The 17,814-nt window shown below is 40.7% G+C and overlaps 1 protein-coding gene and 1 pseudogene across 2 annotated transcripts in view; one reads left to right on the top strand and one right to left on the bottom strand.

Annotated features, from left to right (window-relative positions):
• Kcnb2 (potassium voltage-gated channel subfamily B member 2) overlaps nucleotides 1-17,814 on the top strand; it is a 464,270-nt gene that overhangs the window by 354,769 nt on the left and 91,687 nt on the right.
• LOC120103364 (U2 spliceosomal RNA) lies at nucleotides 13,775-13,901 on the bottom strand (annotated as a pseudogene).

Genomic DNA, 17,814 nt, shown 5'->3' with positions numbered 1-17,814 from the left:
CTAGTTTAGGAACACTAGCTTTCCACACTAGCTGTACCATTTTATGTTCCTTCTAACTGTGCACAAGATTTCAAATCTTTATATCCATCACACTATGCATTTTGTCTTTTCTAGATATTACCCATTTTAAGGGGAATAAAGTAAAATTATTTAGTATTTTATTTGCATTTCCCATTAAATAAGCCCAAGTATCTCTCTTCCTGTACTTAGCACCCATTTGTGCCATGTTCTGAAATAGTGTCCCAGAATGTGCCTTCAGTTTTGTCACAAGTCAAACATCTGTTTTCTTTTAAACTTTCGCCTGTGATTTTGATGTCATTTCTGAATCCAACTTCACAAAAAGGAGTTTCTGTCTTTTTAAAAGAGACTTACAATTTAACTCTTATGCCCAGAGCTCTTACTTCCTTCTAGAAGGATCTATATGCTACTAGAATCACTTTTCTGCAGAAATTTCATATGCAAGTTTTTCTTTTGGTTGCTTTGGTATCATTGGCTAGCATCATGTCAGTATCCACAACGGTGTTGATAGTACTCACATCTGAGCTGAGGCATGAAGAATACGATTCTAGCATCTCTATAATGGGAATACAAGATGTAGGAACTGCAAATTATCTGCTGTGTTCCCACTGGATCCCACAGAGCCTACATCCTATTGGGGTAGCAGATTAGTGTCGTGGAGATCTCAACCTAATTAAAGTGAATTGGTGGTAAACCCTGTGATTTCTGTGAGCAGTAAGGAAGGGGAACAGGTGTGTCCGTTCTGAAGCTGGGGAGGTCAAGGTTTGGTAAGAACCGTTGGCAAGCATATGATGAGGGCTGTGGACAGCTCTTCCCTTACTTCTTAGAGGAAAGAAAAAATAGGTTTCAAATGCAGGATAAGAGACTAATTTAGGTATTTCCTGAGAATGTGTATCTAGGTTACCATGGATGTTAAGTCTGTTTGGAAATTTTTTTTCTTCTTAAATAAAATAAAAGATGGTGAGTGATAAATTGGCTCCTTAAGTCTTCCCAATAATAAAATGATATTACAGGAGAAAAATCTATATTTTGAGAGTAATCAATTCCTTTGCCTAACTAGTCAGCAGCTTTGAGCATCATGACTGACAGCACTCCCAGCTGTGATACTCACAGCTTTGCACAACTTCTGTCCCATTCATGATCATGTGAATGTCAAATAACCCAAGACTTAACTTCTGTTTGGTTTTAGACTGGACCACCTGATTAGTGACCAGAGATTGACCATCCTAGGCTGGTTAAGTGTGAGGAGAGCCAGCTATTCATAAAATAAGCTTTCATCCTCCAAACACATACCAAATGCTCAGAAGGTAAAGAGACATGGCAGAGGAGATTTTGCTATGGCCAGGGAAGTCAGTTTGATATTGAACTTTTTTCCAGAAGCAACTTGTTAAATCCATTGATGTGTGAGCTGGCCAACTAACATTTTCAATTTCAGGCCTCCATTGTTTTCCAAGAGGATTCAAGTCTACTAAGTCTGTGGGGTATATGTCACAGACAGCTCTGCCACTGTGTTATTTTGAGTTCTATGTACGACAGTCAGAAGAGACTTCACACTTGGCATGGTTTCAGTAGATTTTAATCTCCATAATATGAGTCGCTCCATAGCTACAACTTCCTATCATTTTCTCCCCTCTGCCTTGGTCCTAGTTCTTTCTTAGACATGAATCCTCTCCTTTCCCAACAGCCCACAAAGAAGCACCTTTCTGCACAACCCATACTTTCTACTTCACAGCAGTGGCATATCCTTCAGTGCCTGGGGAATCTTCCTGCCTTTTTCAGTTTAACCCCAGGTAAAGTAGTAGTCTCTTCACAGTGCCCATGCTATCTCACGGGATCTAATACCTTGTAGTTATATACATATCCACCTGTCCCAACCTTCATTCCCTCTGAGCTTCCTGGTAGGATGGATGGGACATGGTCATATTTGGGGTCCCTGTGTCAAGCACACAAGTATTTCTGGTGGTTAAAAGAATACATGACCATCCCTAAAACAACTAGCATTTCTAAAGTATTAGAAGTTTCATCTTAGACAAAGAAGCTAAACCCAGCCTTTAAGATTTTTATAGAGGTATTTTAAATCCTGATATTCTGCTATAGCGAAAGATGCTTGCCAAAAAATTTGCTTAAGCCATCCCTTCACAAGAACTGAGTTTGTAAAAGACGAGCAAAGAAAAAAACTGCTGTAACATCTAAAGCAGCAGCCAGGAGCTGTAAACAGAGTCTAACCCCGACTTACCCTCACTTATTCACTAGTTTATTATTCAGTAAATATTAACAGATGCCTACTTCCTAGACAAAAAACCATCAAAGTCCATTGCTGGAGTGACACACCTCCAGGTCGCTTCATCTCTTCTCTAGGTGGGCTCATTTCTGTCCTGGGCCTTCAACTTCAAGTAATTCTATTCTTTCTTCAGCAAAATGTCTTTCCAACTGTAATTACAGCCGCCTAGAAAAGGGAAGCATTCTTGTGAAGAATATCATAAAATATACAAGGGGAAGACAAGGTTACAGAGAAAAGTTCATTTCTAACCAATTCTCTTGTGAAGAGTACTCAACTTACATATTATTTATTGGAAAAAGAACACAGCCCAATTGGATCAGAGCCTGAAGTTACCATCCAGTCTTGGTAGATGATATGATAAGTGCCTATAGGAAGATAACTTAATTTGCACAGTATCTCAGCACAGCTTTTCTAGCCTAATAGCCTGAGGGCTCAGGTCTTGAAGTACTCAAATTCGCGTCTTAGACACACTTATGCACATTTTATCAACAAGAACTGAGTTAACGTCCACGGACCAAGACCATTTGTTACATGACACTAGCAGAGATTTTGGCAGGGCTTCCTAGATTTTTTTTTTTAGTGTGAATATTTGATCAGAGCAGTTCTGATAATCTCCTAGGATTTTGTTAGGGAAAGGAGATTTGTGGCTGCAGGGTTTCAGTGTTTATCTAGTTTAAAACCTTGGACTTGTGACAAAACAGCACATGGCCTTCCATCTGTTTGCTCTTTCTGTGGATCCATTTTTTAAGCAGATTGAAGAGATCTATTATGCTAAAAATATATTCTAGTCTATAGTTTTCAAGCCAAGCTAAGATCGTTCCTTTTCAAACCCTCTAAGATTGGGGATGCTGGGTTACTGCTTTCCCCAAAGTCTCAGACTAGAGTGTGCACCGAAAATAAGGCTGGTGAATTTTCCATGCCGGCACTCAGGAGACATGGCACTCTTAAGAGCTGAAATAGCATCCTGTATGTCTTACTCTGCCTATTCGTCCCTTTTGTGCTCTAACTTGGAGGCCCCTCAGGCAAGCCTCCTCCTGTGCCTTGGTGTAACTTCCTCTGCTTTGTCATGGTTCTGCCCAGACAAGAGTCTGAACATCTGCCCATAAAGACAAAATTCAATCTGTTGAAATGAATAGTTGAATCGGTAATTTGCTTTAGATTATACTGCCCAAACCTCATTCTCCAAGATTAGGATACTAGAGGCCCTGACTACATTCATGCAGACACTGTAACCTAGTTCTTATGCACATGGGTAAACCTATAAACTGTGGCATGCTGAAATGAATTCAGTAATTAGTCCAGTCTACACATAATGTTAGAAAGCAGCATTGACTGCAAGTTTTTCCAAGCTGGGGATCTGCCCTGTGTTCAATCTCTGGCACCACAAAACAAAAGAGAAGGAAGGGTCTTCTCTCCCTGGGTCTAGAAGGAAGGGTCTTCTCTCCCTGGGTCTAGAAGGAAGGGTCTTCTCTCCCTGGGTCTATTTGAAATCCCCAGGATGCATAGAAAGCCCCATTCTTTTCTAAAGCATGTTCTCTATAAGACAGCTTCAGAATCAAGAGTACGTGGAATACCAATGGGAAAGATACATACCTGACAGTTCTTCATCGGCCGAAAAGGCTGCCAGAAGGCCTTATTTTTCAATGTCAAGATGTGGAGAGTGAGACCTAAGAAATGAGGTCGCTCACCTAGGGCACAGTAATACTCAAGGTGGTTTGGGACTGGTACCCAAGCTCTCTCCTCTGCTTCTTTCTGATGTGGTATATTCCACAGGGTATTTTTAAAAATACCTATGACTACTACTCTATAAGCCCTTTTCAAGGCCTTAATAATGTAAACAAGGCAAAAATAAAATAATGTATCTGAGATTAAAGCATTCAAATGACTATTTTCATGGGACTGGCCTTTGTAACCATGGAGGCAGATGAATCATTCCATTCATGGACTGAGACAGAAAGTGAGATTGTAACAGAAATTATTATTAATTGTGGTGGGGGGCATAAGGGAATAAAGTTATGTCATTACTGCAAAAGGGAAAGACCAGATATTGCATAGTTGGTCACTAAAAATCTCTGCTTATCGATGGTGAGTATCCAGTGCCTGTCAGGACTCTTCCCTCAGCTCTTCATCATTTCTTCGGATTTTAGTGGCACAGCATAGTCACCTTGCCTTCCAGTGACATGCTCATACCTGCTGGTGTATCAGCAGGGCTTCTTAGAGTGTTAAAAAAAAGTCATTTAGAAACTTTCCAGGAAAGAGGGGGAGAAGGAAGGAAGAGACACCCCCACATCCTCCCCACCAAGGCAAAGTTAATATATTCTGTGAGGTCAAATAAAATCCCACGCTTAGCAAAGCTCTTATTCAAGGTTAAGTTACTTGCTTTTAAAATTTAAGAAGCTTCTCATTTGTTTTCTTCTCTATCAATCAACATCATAAAATAAGAATCAGTATTATTTTTTCCTTTTTGAATTGGATTTTTTAATCTACATTTCAAATGTTATCCTGTTTCCCATCCATAAAGCCCTTGTGCCATCCCCTTCCCCCTTCTTCTATGAGGGTGTTCCCCCATGCACCTACCCACTCCTTCCAGGCTCCCCACCCTGACATTCCCCTACACTGGGGGATCAAGCCTTGGCAGGACCAATGGCTTCTCCTCCCTTTGGTGCCCAACAGGGCCATCCTCTGCTACATATGCAGCTGGAACCATGGGTCTGTCCATGTGTACTCTTTGGATGGTGGTTTAGTCCCTGGGAGCTCAGGTTGGTTGGTATTGTTCTAATAGGGTTGCAAACCCCTTCAGCTCTTTCAATCCTTTCTCTAACTCCTCCAAAGGGGACCTCATTCTCAGTTTAATGGTTGGCTACAGGAGTCCGTCTCTGTATGTGTCATGCCCTGGCAGAGCCTCTCAGGAGACAGCTATATCAGACTCCTTTCAGCATGCACTTCTTGGCATCAGTAATATTGTCTGGGTTTGGTGGCTGTATGTGGGCTGGATCCCCAGGTGGGGCAGTCACTGAATGGCCTTTTCTCCAGTCTCTGCTCCAAAATTTGCCTCCATATCCCCTCCTATGAATATTTTTCTTCCCCCTTCTAAGAAGGACTGAAGCATCTGCACTTTGGTCATCCTTCTTCTTGAGCTACATGTGGTCTATGGGTTGAATCTTGGGTAATCAGAGCTTTGGAGCTAATATCCACTACTCGGTGAGTGCATACCATGTGTGATTTTTGTGATTGGGTTACCTCACTCAGGATGATATTTTCTCATTCCATCCATTTGCTATGAATTTCATGAAGTCATTGTTTTTAATAGCTAAGTAGTACTCCGTTATGTAAATGTACCACATTTTCTGTATCCATTCCTCTATTGAGGGACATTTGGGTTCGTTCCAGCTTCTGGCTATTATAAATAAGGCTGCTATGAACATAGTGGAGCATGTATCCTTGTTAGTCTGGCTAAGGGTTTATCTATGCTGTTGATTTTCTTAGAGAACCAGCTCCTGGTTTTGTTGATTCTTTGTATAGTTCTTTTTGTTGCTCCTTGGTTGATTTCAGCCCTGAGTTTGATATTTTCAGCTGTCTGGTCCTCTTGAGCGTATTTGCTTCTGTTTGTTCTACAGCTTTTAAGTGTGCTGTCAAGCTGCTAGTGTATGCTCTCTCCAGTTTGTTTTTAGAGTCCCTCGGAGCTATGAGTTTTCTTCTTAGCACTGCTTTCATGGTGTCACATATATTTGGATATGCTGTGCCTTCATTTTCACTAAATTCTAAAAAGTCTTTAATTTCTGTCTTTATTTCTTCCTTGACCAGACTATTGTTGAGTAGAGCATTGTTCAGCTTCCACGTTTATATGGGCTTTCTGTCGTTTTGGTTGCTATTGATGACCAGCCTTAGTCCATGTTGATCTGATCGGGTGCACGGGATTATTTCAGTCTTCTTGTATATGCTGAGGCCTGCTTTGTGACTGATTCCATGGTCAATTTTGGAGAAAGTACCGTGAGGTGCCAAGAAGAATGTTTTTTCTTTTGTTTTAGGATGAAATGTTCTAGAGATATCTGTTAATCCATTTGGTTCATAACTTTTGTTAGTTTCTTTGTGTCTCTGATTAGTTTCTGTCCATTGCTGAGAGGAGGGTATTGAAGTCTCACACTATTATCGTGTGAGGTGCAATGTGTGTTTTGAGCTTTAGTAAGGTTTCTTTTATGAATGTAGGTGCCCTTGCATTTGGAGCATAGATATTTAGGATTGAGAGTTCATCCTGGTAGATTTTTCCTTTGATGAATATGAACTTTTCTTCCTTATCTTTTTTGATGACTTTTGGTTGAAAGTCGATTTTATTCAACATTAGAATGGCTACTCCAGCTTGTTTCTTGGGACCATTTGCTTGGAAAATTGTTTTACAGCCTTTTCTTCTGAGGTAGTGCCTATCTTTGTCACTGAGGTGTGATTCCTATATGCAGAAAAATATTGAGTTTTCTTTATGTATCCAGTCTGTTAGTCTATGTCTTTTTATTGTGTAATTAAGTGCATTGATGTTGAGAGATATTAGGGACCAGTGATTATTGTTTCTTGTTATTTTTGTTGTTAGAGGTAAAATTGTGTGTGTTGCTATCTTCTTTTGGATTAGATTGCATTAGATTCTTTTGGGTTTAAAATTAGATTACTTTCTTGCTTTTTCTAGGGTGTAGTTTTTCTCCTTGTGTTGGATTTTTTTCATCTATTATCCTTTGTAGAGCTGGATTTGTGGAAAGATATTGTGTAAATTTGGTTTTGTCAGGGAATATCTTGGTTTCTCCATTTATGTTAATAGAGAGCTTTGCATGTAGTTTTTTGTTTTGTTTTGTTTTTCCTTTTTTTTTTCTTTTTTTCGGAGCTGGGGACTGAACCCAGGGCCTTGCGCTTGCTAGGCAAGCGCTCTACCACTGAGCTAAATCCCCAACCCCTGCATGTAGTTTTATACAGTAGCCTGGGCTGGCATTTGTATTCTCTTAGGGTCTGTATGACATCAGCCCAGAATCTTCTGACTTTTATACCCTCTGGTGAAAAGTCTGGTGTGATTCTGATAGGTCTGCCTTTATATGTTACTTGACCTTTTTCCCTTACTGCTTTCAATATTCTTTCTTTGTTTTGTGCATTTGGTGTTTTGACTCTTATGTGACATGAGGAATTTCTTTTCTGGTCCAATCTATTTGGAGTTCTTTGTGCTTCTTTTATGTTTATGGGCATCTCCTTCTTTAGGTTAGGGAAGTTTTCTTCTATAATTTTGTTAAAGATATATACTGGTCCTTTAAGTTGGGAATCTTCACTCTCTTCTATACCTATTATCCTTAGGTTTGATTCTGTGCGCTGGATTTCCTGGATGTTTTGGGTTAGGAGCTTTTTCTGTTTTACATTTTCTTTGACGGTTGTGTCAATGTTTTCTATGGTATACAGTACTCCTGAGATTCTCTCTTCTATCTCTTCTATTCTGTTGGTGATGCTTATGTCTATGACTCCTGCTCTCTTTCCTAGGTTTTCTATCTCCAGGGTTGTCTCCCTTTGTGATTTCTTTATTGTTTCTATTTCCACTTTTAGATCCTGGGTGGTTTTGTTCAATTCCTTAACCTCTTTGGTTGTGTTTTCCTATAATTCATTAAGGGACTTTTGTGTTTCCTCTTTAAGGCCTTCTACCTGTTTATGTGTGTTGTTCTGTATTTATGTTATTTATGTCCTTCTTAAAGACATCTAACATCATCATGAGTTGTGATTTTAAATCAAAATCTTGCTTCTGAGGTATGTTAGGGTATCTGGGTTCTGATGTCACCAAGTGGCCTTGGTTTCTGTTGCTTAGGTTCTTGCCCTTGCCTCTCACCATCTGCTTATCTCTGGTGTTAGCTGGTCTTGCTGTCTCTGACAGTGGCTTGACCCTCCTGTAAGCCTGTGCGTCAGCACCCCTGGGGATTGGCTTTCTCCCAGAAGAATCTGGGTTCAAAGAGCTGTGTCAGAGGGTCAGCTCCAGGTGCAGGCAGAAATCCAAAGGATCCTGTCCCAGACAGCTCCTAGGTTCCTGTGTCCAGAGGGCTCCAGGCAGGTGCCTTTTGGGCCAAGAATGTGAGCAGAAGGTCTCACCTGTTCTCTCTGGATTGTCCACACTTCTGAAAATCCAGCTCTCCTCCCACGGGATCTAAGAATCAATTTAAAATCCTGCAGATGCCAACTCAAACTTTGTCTGCAGCGACAGTTCACCTCCAGTCTTCTTTTTCCCTCAATATTCATGTTGATTCAGGTTTATCATATGTTAATAATGGTCCAGCAACAGCATATTCCATCAAGGTCTCAGGAGACCACCTCTACAGGTCAGCTATGCTTTCTCCCACACCAGTTTGCCTCACTTACACTCGAATTATGATTATGTTATTTAAATTCAATTTGGTAAATGTCACAATGAAAACAAAATACATTCCTAGAAACATACAATGCAATAAACAAAAAATGAAAATCTATTCTTGTGTGTGTGTGTGAGAGAGAGAGAGAGGGAGGGAGAGAGAGAGAGAGAGAGAGAGAGAGAGAGAGAGAGAGGAGAGAGATATTTTACCATCAATTTATTTATCTACTCACTTTGTATCCCAACCCCAGCCCCACAAATCTATTCTTAAAGTGATGTATATCCTTGCATTTTATTAGAAGGGGAGTCATGAATCCACTTGGCTAAGCCAGGCAGATATGTGAAAGCAACATACAAGTTATTAAAATTAGCCTGGAATGCCTTAGTAAATGATTTGTAAAGTATGAAGAAAATGTGCAGTGATTTAAGTGATCATATGATCAGACAAAGTTGGTCTCCTAAATTTGGCAATTAAAAGTCTCACCTCCCAGCAGCAGGTTTTGTAGTTAGGAGTAGTAGTAGTAGTTCCCAGAGCAGTGAGTGTAAGAGACAATATAACTAGAATTATTGCAGTAACAGAAACAAAGAAAATTACCTTTAAGGATTTGAAGAACTTACATTATTATTGTGAAAACTGTGAAAGATTTGAAATTTAACCCACTCTCAAGTCAAAAAATTTGTATAAGACCACCAATGGTGGCAGAAGACACAAGACTAGTAAGTCAGAGAAAAAGGACCATGGCCACAGCCAGAATATTAGAGGTTTCTTATGCCAATCCCTATGTCCAAGTTCCCACAGGGAAATACTAAAAAGGTCAGATGACTCATTATTTTAGGAGAGGTGAGAACCCTTGGTTTAAGAACAAGAACTCATTTATGATAAACAGTGGTAAGCCTACCCTGCTTTGGTCATAGAGACCATTGCCTCTATCTTGTAAGGCTATGTGCCTGATCTACACATCCTTGAGATAACTCTGCTCAAAGACATGCATGAATACAAGAGATGTGTGAAGAATTATTTTCCAACAATGAATTGGTATTAAAAGAAGATATTTAATGGCAAAGATTCTAAAGAACAGCCAGAGCCAGAATCAAGACTTAAATAAAAGCATTGAACAGAGTGTTGATTTAAGAGAGGAAAGGGGACTGTTTTTGTGTAGAACATGAGAAGACAAGAAAGGGCTAAGAAAGAATAAGCCAAAAGTGCAAACTGATCACTATTTTTGAATACAAGCTCCTTGGAGAATCACTTGAGAAATGCATACTCCACTGCTTCTTGCTTCTTTGCAAAACCCCAGCAAATAGGACCACCTGTTTCATCAAATGGTACCAGTGGACAGCAGGCAGGAACAGGCAATTGGAGATGTCTTTGAGTAGATACTCCTCTAGTAAGGTTCACCCCATGGATTTCAAACAGCCATTTGCCTTTAACAAGGAACAGGGAGCTTTTACAGGACTGAGGGAAAGAAATTATGCAAGGCAAACAAGCCTGTGAACCAGGACAAATGCTGACCCAAACCACTCTGCTCTTAAGAGTTCATAGGCAGTTTGTCAAGGCCTCACCTTTATTGAATGCAGTGGTACTTTTGAGTGAATAGATTTGTAAGTATGATGTTGTATTATGGAAGAGATAATATCCCTTGTTCTCCCCACCCTCAAAATTAAACCAAGCCAAGTTGTAGTTGTTGCTTTGCCTCACCCAGAAAAGTAAGGCAACGGAGAGCACAGAAGTGAGAGGCAAGCCTGAGCTTAGATGAAAGGTGCCTGGCACGGAGTACTGAGTACTGTGTTTTCTTTATTAGGAGTCTGGCAGGATACTTCTAAAACTAATCGCCTGTCTTTTTTTAGTACCAGTACTGAGAGTTGTGAGAACTGGACTTGACGGTACTTACAGCTCTTCAAAATAAAGACCTGCTCTTGCTCTGAAGTGTTTCTGTGCAAAGAACTCCCCAATGTGCAATTTCCAAAGCCTTGAAGGTATGAGTGGAGTCAAAAGCACAAATTACATGAGATACAAGCTGAAAATTCACAATGATCTGATGAATGGTATAGTGTGGAGAAACGACATGGAAAAATCCTGTCAAACACTGCACTCCTTTGCTAACCAGTAGGAATCTACTAAAAAAATCATCATTCCTTAACATACATGATCTCTTTCAGTAGTCCTATTCCCTGCACCAGTCCTGTTCAAACTGTAACATGCCACCAATGAGGTTGACTTTAGAACCTTTCTGTAGGGTATGGGGAGCTCTGAGTTCAATCATCAGCAATAACAAAAAGCAAAAGAGGAAGAAGAAGAGGGAGAAAGACAGACAGACAGAGTTGTATCTACCAGACATCTCAGTGCCTGGGACATTCAGCAGAGACAGGAGCCTAGCATATCAGTCCTCTGAGCATCTACCCAGTAACTGACTGAGATATCCACAGACAAATATTAGACAGGGGTCAGAGACCCCTGTGGAAGAGTTAGGGGAAGGACTGAAGGCCCTCACAGAGAAACAATCCCACAGGAAGACCAATGGTATCAACTAATCTGGACCCCTGGGAACTACCAGAGACCAAGACATCAACCTAAGAGTATACACAGTTGGTCTGAGGCCCTTGGCATATAAGAAGCACAGGGCTGCTTTGTCTGGCCTCAGTGGGAAAGGATGCACCTCATACTGCAGAGACTTAAAGTACCAAGGATGGGAGATACATGGGGGAGCTGCCCTCTCAGAGGGAAGGGGAGGGGAAAATAATTCTTCAAGAGGGACCAGGAAGAGGAACAAAATTTGGAATATAAATAAATAAATAAATAAATAAATAAATAAATAAGAAATATAGAATAAAAAAGAAAAACTATTATCAATTTCACTTATATTTGCCTAAATTGTCTACTTTTGAATTTTATCAAAAACTTAATGGTAGAAGTAAGATACATCAGGGTTCAGAGAAGATTAACTCACTTGACATTACTCAAATTTTACACATTGAGGGTTCACTTTTCTTTTTAAAATTAAAGATGAAAATGGCTACGATTGACAATGTGATTCTATTTTAAAATAAACCTATGGTACGCGAAAGCCTATGACAGTGAAAAGCCACATACAATTCTTTAGAAGTCTCCAACCAAGCAATGTAGAGTGGTCAAGTACATGAGCTAGCCAGGGCTTGTGGCCATCCGAAGTGCCACCTAAAGGTTCTTGGAATTTTAGCTATTTCCTCAGAATTTTGCAAGCTAGAACATCCCTTATACAAACAGGGACCCCTATGCCACAGAATGTGGGGTTGCTTCTTCACATGCTCATCCCTTAATCTATATTCATACACAAAACACTATCAACAGCCTTTTCCTGCCCTTCGGACATTGCTGATTCAAGGTGGACTTCAACATGATCCTCCACAGTACCCTCTGACTGGAGAAATGAGCATTTTTTTTCCATGTAGTGGTTTTTGGAGTTTTTTGTTTGTTTGTTTGTTTGTTTGTTTTCCAGAGCTGAGGACCGAACCCAGGGCCTTGTGCTTGCTAGGCAAGTGCTCTACCACTGAGCTAAATCCCCAACCCCATGTGGTAGTTTTTAATTCTACCAAAATGAGTATGCACTCTGTTTTATCAATCAAATGTGCCCCTGTGAGAGGAATCAGAGAAATTGTTGCTGCTTGTTCTCTGGTATGCAGCTGTTGATAACACTGTCTACCCTGCCTTCCCACTCCTGATGCCTGATGTAAGTACAAGGACCAGAGGTCCATCTCAGGACAGCCATGTCCATTCCATCAGCTGGAGCCCCTCCAGATACCTGCATGCTGTTGGAAACTCTTGTTCTCCTTCTCCAGACTGGAAAACCTCCCTGGCCTGACTGCTGGACAAATTCAGGCACTCTTGGTTTCCAAAGCTACTTCTTAGGGATCTGGTTTTTAACAATGTCTGTGTTCCATATCTGAATCCTCTGGTCCCTTTACAGATCCTTAAACCATCCTTAGAAGTAACCATTTCTCTCTCTCTCTCTCTCTCTCTCTCTCTCTCTCTCTCTCTCTCTCTCTCTCTCTCTCTCTCTGTCTGTCTGTCTTCCCAGACACTGAGTTTGAAGGAGGCAGTTAATTACATATTGTAAAATCTGCACCCTTTAGAATCCATAACTCTTCAGTTTTCTCTAAGGGTGTGGCCCCTGTCCGATTGTCCATGCTACAGTGGACAGCCCCTCACACCTATAAGCTAATAGGCAGCACAAACTGGGCTCTTTAGGTTATTTTAAAAAGCAAGGACACAAAGCTGGGAGCAGGGGAGATGAGATTGGACCTGGGAAGAGTGAGGAAGGGAAAGTGGAGTTAGGAGTGGGAGACCGATATTACCAGACTACACTGTATGACATTCTCAAAGAATAAAATAGAATGTTATACTTTTAAGGGGCTCCATGACTTTTAGAACATGAATCTAATGTTTAAATGTTATCATCTTACTATCTACTCAATAACTTTCTGTTGAGCACAGTTTACTAATCCCATAGCAAATCATCAACAGCCAACAGAAATGTCAGAGACCCTGGAAAATAAAATTCTTCAGGTACTGCAAGTCACTTCTGTGCCAATGCCAAACTTCTTCATTTCCAGTCTATCTGCTAACAAAGTGATTCCCCAAGGTCCCATCAAATACTAGAGAACATGTGGAAGTCGGGATGTAGCTCAATGGTAGAACATTATCATATTTATACATTGGCCCTGGGGTTTGCTTCTCAACACCACAGAAACACATTTTTAAAATAAAATAAATTATCGGATTGACAAAGTGTAAGCTCAGATTGCTGCCTACACAGCAAAGCTCATGTCCTTAGAAATATTTAGGCTTTGCTTAGGGCATTCGTGTCGCTCTAACCTCTTCATACTCATTTATATTAGCATCGTTGCCCTTATGAAAGACAATCCTTAAATATTACCTGAGGATTTTACATTAAGGTTTGTCTGCAGGCTTCATTACAGCTGTTTACAGAGTGAAATTTTACTTTGGAATCCATATATGCAGGATCTGGAGAGATGGCTCAGCAGTTAAGAGTATCTGTTCTTACAGAGGACTGAACACACACAACTTACAACTGCCTTTAATGCCAGCTCCAGGGGATCCAACCTTTCGCTAGCTTCCAGGGACATCCACATACATATGGCATACACACATATATACATATGGTATATGCACGTATACACACTTATGTGTAAGTTTTTAAAATTTTAATTCTTCACTTGATCTTAGCCAAAAGGCCGAGAAGCGATAAAAAAATTTTAATTCTTGTAAATAAATTATAAGATCCATATCTACAAATACATGTTCCGTAAACTAGAGAATGTGTAAAATAAAGGAAATTTCCTATGTGTAGTCTTCTGAAATTTTAACTAAAGGTAAATACGTTCAATCACAGGAAGTTTCCGGTTGTTAAAACCTGTGTGGATTGGTGCTACTGAGTGAGCACCACGGTCCTCTCGCTTTTCCTAGGCTGGGTGGGGAGGAGGGGTGCTTGTGATTTTTCTATGACAACATTGGCCACCGATTACCTTTCAAAGTAATTAAGCTTAATTTTAGCATTAACCTAGAAATAGTTCTTTACTTTTGTTTAAAGGGTAGTTAATAACCTATTCAGGCAACTGTATTGTAGTAACAGTTGTGCAGCTGGGTCTTCATGTGGGACTCCTAAAGCGGGAGCAGGGGCTGACTCTGACCACATTGCAGCCTTTGGATCCCTTTCCCCTAACTGAGCTGTGTTGTCCAGCCTCAATACAAACAGATGTGCCTCGTCTTAGTGCAACTTGATATGCCAAGGCTGATTGATAGCCTAGGAAGGCTCCCCTTTTCTGAGGAGAAGGGGAAGAGGGGTGGATGGGAAGAGATGAGATGGGAGGGAGGAACTTGGGGGAAAGGATGGAGGGGAAGCTGTGATTGGGATGTAAAAGGAATAAATAACTTAATAAATAAATAAATGAATAAACAAACAAATGAAGAGATCACCCAATGCAATGAGACATATATAACTGACACACAATGATTTCTCATTTACACTGACTTCTCTCTTTCTCATTACTAGATGTGTGTATTTTCTAGTTAACTCATAATTTACACAGTATTTTCTATTCCTTTTTTATCCCATAAGCATTTTCCAACATTTTTACTGGCATTTTATTTTTAACACTAAACAACTAAATATTATTTAAATGTTTCAGTCAAAAGCAACTTGATAAGCCCCGCCTTCTGTTTTGTACAGTTCAGAGACTCTTCCATTCTCCCTGCGGCTTTATAAGACTGATTGTACGCCCTGTGGGGTGCTGTGCTATTATTCCATAGAAAGAAGAAAGCCACTCTGACTCTACCCTGAGCAAAAGCAAAAGCACAAACGGTCACTGACCCCAACGCACGTTTCCCATTCCAGTGGAGGAGATGAGCTAGAGAAGGGATTCTTGAGTTTCATTTAACGTTCTCTCTCAGATGTGGAATGATTTCATACATTTGGATGAAGAGTTCACTCATGAAACACTAAAAGCCCACCCTCTGGGTAAGGTTTCTGATTACAAGGTTTGTGGTACTCTCTAGTAGGGCTAAACACTATCCTGGTCCACTGTACAACATCGCCCCCAAGTGGCCTTCCAGCTTCTGCCTGAACACCAGACCTCCCAAGCTATGGTCTGGTTTGTCTGTGGTTGTCTCTTCGCTGGCTGGCTGGCTTGCTTGCTTGCTTGCTTGCTTGCTTGCTTGCTTGCTGGCTGGCTGGCTGGCTGGCTGGCTGGCTGGCTATTTTATTTTGAGACAAGGCAGGCCATGTGACATGTGCTGGTTTTGAACTCATGATCTTCTTACCTCAGTCTCCTGAGTGCTGAGATCACAACCATGTATGTACTAACCACCATGGCTCTTCTAGGCATCTTTAAGTCTTAATCACTTGGGATGGAAGACAGTACTACAAACAGCTTCTTTAATGTCTCTCATTCCCCCATTGCTATTTAATAATTCTTTGATTTCCTAAATATTTGTGAAGGCATTTGTAAATTCTGCTGCCTCCAGGCCAAATATTTCTTTTAGCAATTATACAACCAATCAAGAATAAGAGATAATTTTGACTATGCAAAACATTTCATTTGATCAATCTGCTGCCACCAACCTGAGGGGCAGTCCCTGCTTTTCTGAACAGTCTCTAAGTTATCCCTCCCTGCAAATAAAATAAAATAAAATAAAATTCTCTGTAAAACCAATGCTTACCCAAATAAGTAAAAGCACAAACCATTAACAAATGGCTACAATATTCTCTTGGGCAAATTAGATGTTCTCGACCTGAATCCCCATTTCCAGAACCCAGCTGGTCTGTGCAGTTCCCCAGCTCACTGCAAACTCCTCCTGGCTGGCTCCTGGAGTGCTGTGTGCTTCTGTGGAAGGAGAGGGGAGTCTCTGGGAAGTACATCACAGTAACTGGCTTTCCCTAACATTGGTCCCCATCCTCACAGATCCCATCCAAGTTTGCCCTGGTGCCTCAAACCCTGTTCCATATTCCTTGTATGTGCTGCTTCATGCACCAACTGTTTCTGACAGATTCCTCCCTAACTGCCGACATTGTTTACACCGTTCAGGCTCAATTTGCACATGAATAAAAAATGACTGCATGCTTTGTTTTCTCTTTACCAATAAGAATGGGTCATAAAATCAAGAGGTCACCCAAAATGATACATCTGTTTTCCAAAAATGAAAGGGCTAGCTCCAGCTATCCCTGCCCACTCTGCTGCTCGGAATACTGTTCTGAGTCCATCAGTAAGGGGGAATTACAGGGCAGGCTTCAGAACAGCGTGTGAAGGGGTTTGTCTCATTTGTTTGTCTTCTTTCAATTTGTTCTGCACAGCTGCTTTTGTAAACAATCATGTTGAATAATTTAGGATAAATGCAACCAAGCCCGACTACCAGGATGTCAGTTGCTACCAAAACACATGGTAGCTGGATGAGGTGGTTTGGTCCAGGTGTACCAGTAGCACTTGAAAGGCTCATGCGGACACATGGAGCTACCTGTAGCAAACTAAACTGAAATACTAATTATTACTCTAAATGATTTCTTTTAATTTCTGATCTTCTCTTGCTTAGGTTAGGGTCAGTGGCAGGTTGTTCTGGTCGGGAACAGCACTTTGGATTAATACATAGAGAACAAATTGGTGACAAAATCGAAAGAACGTTGGTTTCCCATCCTTTCTCCCAAAGCTACTATTCAAATGTTCATCTGTCTGTCCTTTCAGCAGTTCAAATGTTCATTAATTAATGTCTGTCCTTTCAGTAATGCGCATGTGATATACACATATAGCCCATTAAGTTGGCCCTTGTTTGGAGACACAGTAGTTAAAAGTGTTCAGCCTACCTACCCTCTGTTGGAAGTGTTTTCAATGAGATATGTCCCAAAACAAAAACTAAAAATCTAACACTACAAAGCTTTTGGTTATTTTTCTTAGACCTCATCTTAAAGGTTTTCATCACACATATATCATTCCTTCTAAGGAAAAGCAAAGAAAAGAAAAAGAAAAAAAGAAAAAAAAAGGAAAAGAAAGAAAGCTCTATTTCCTTATCCATTCAAAGAAGCCTTTCCCTTTCTCTCCTGGCTGACATGACCTCATCTCACCTTCTTTGGCTACATTAGTTCAGTTATAATTCTCTCTGAGGCTAAGCATTCTCCAAATGCCTACAAAACCCATGCTTCTAAGCACAGGTCGTTCAGCCTGTCAGTCATCATTTACAACGCATAATATAAACCAGAGCTCTGCTTACTTTTAAGGCCTCTCCCCTCCTCTGACTTTCAGAGTGAGAGCATCTAGTGTCTCGGGTGCTCTGGAGAAGAGCTAAGCAAAAGTGTATGAGGAGCAGGGTCTTGCCTGGCATCTTGTCCTCCTTCCTTCTTCAACACTTTAGGGAAGCTTCACCTTCCTCCCATCAGTGCTGTGAACCCTTAAGTCTTGGGAAACAATCTTTGAAAAGCTCAGATGTCACATGTAGAGGCAGCCAATCCATGTTCCACCATCCAGGGAACAACCATTAGTTGTGAGTCATAATCATATGCACCCACAGGACCAGGACCGTCCTGCATCTGACTTTGTTCACCACATATACTATGCCATAGCACCAAAATACACTCACATGTTTCTTAAGTAGAACAGCTTAGCCCCAAAAGTG

The sequence above is a fragment of the Rattus norvegicus genome, chromosome 5 (genome assembly GCF_021556685.1).
Source record: "Rattus norvegicus strain SHRSP/BbbUtx chromosome 5, alternate assembly SHRSP_T2T, whole genome shotgun sequence".
Classification (NCBI taxonomy): Eukaryota; Metazoa; Chordata; class Mammalia; order Rodentia; family Muridae; genus Rattus; species Rattus norvegicus.
Note: the sequence above shows the minus strand (reverse complement) of the source record. Positions and strands in the feature narration are given on the sequence as shown.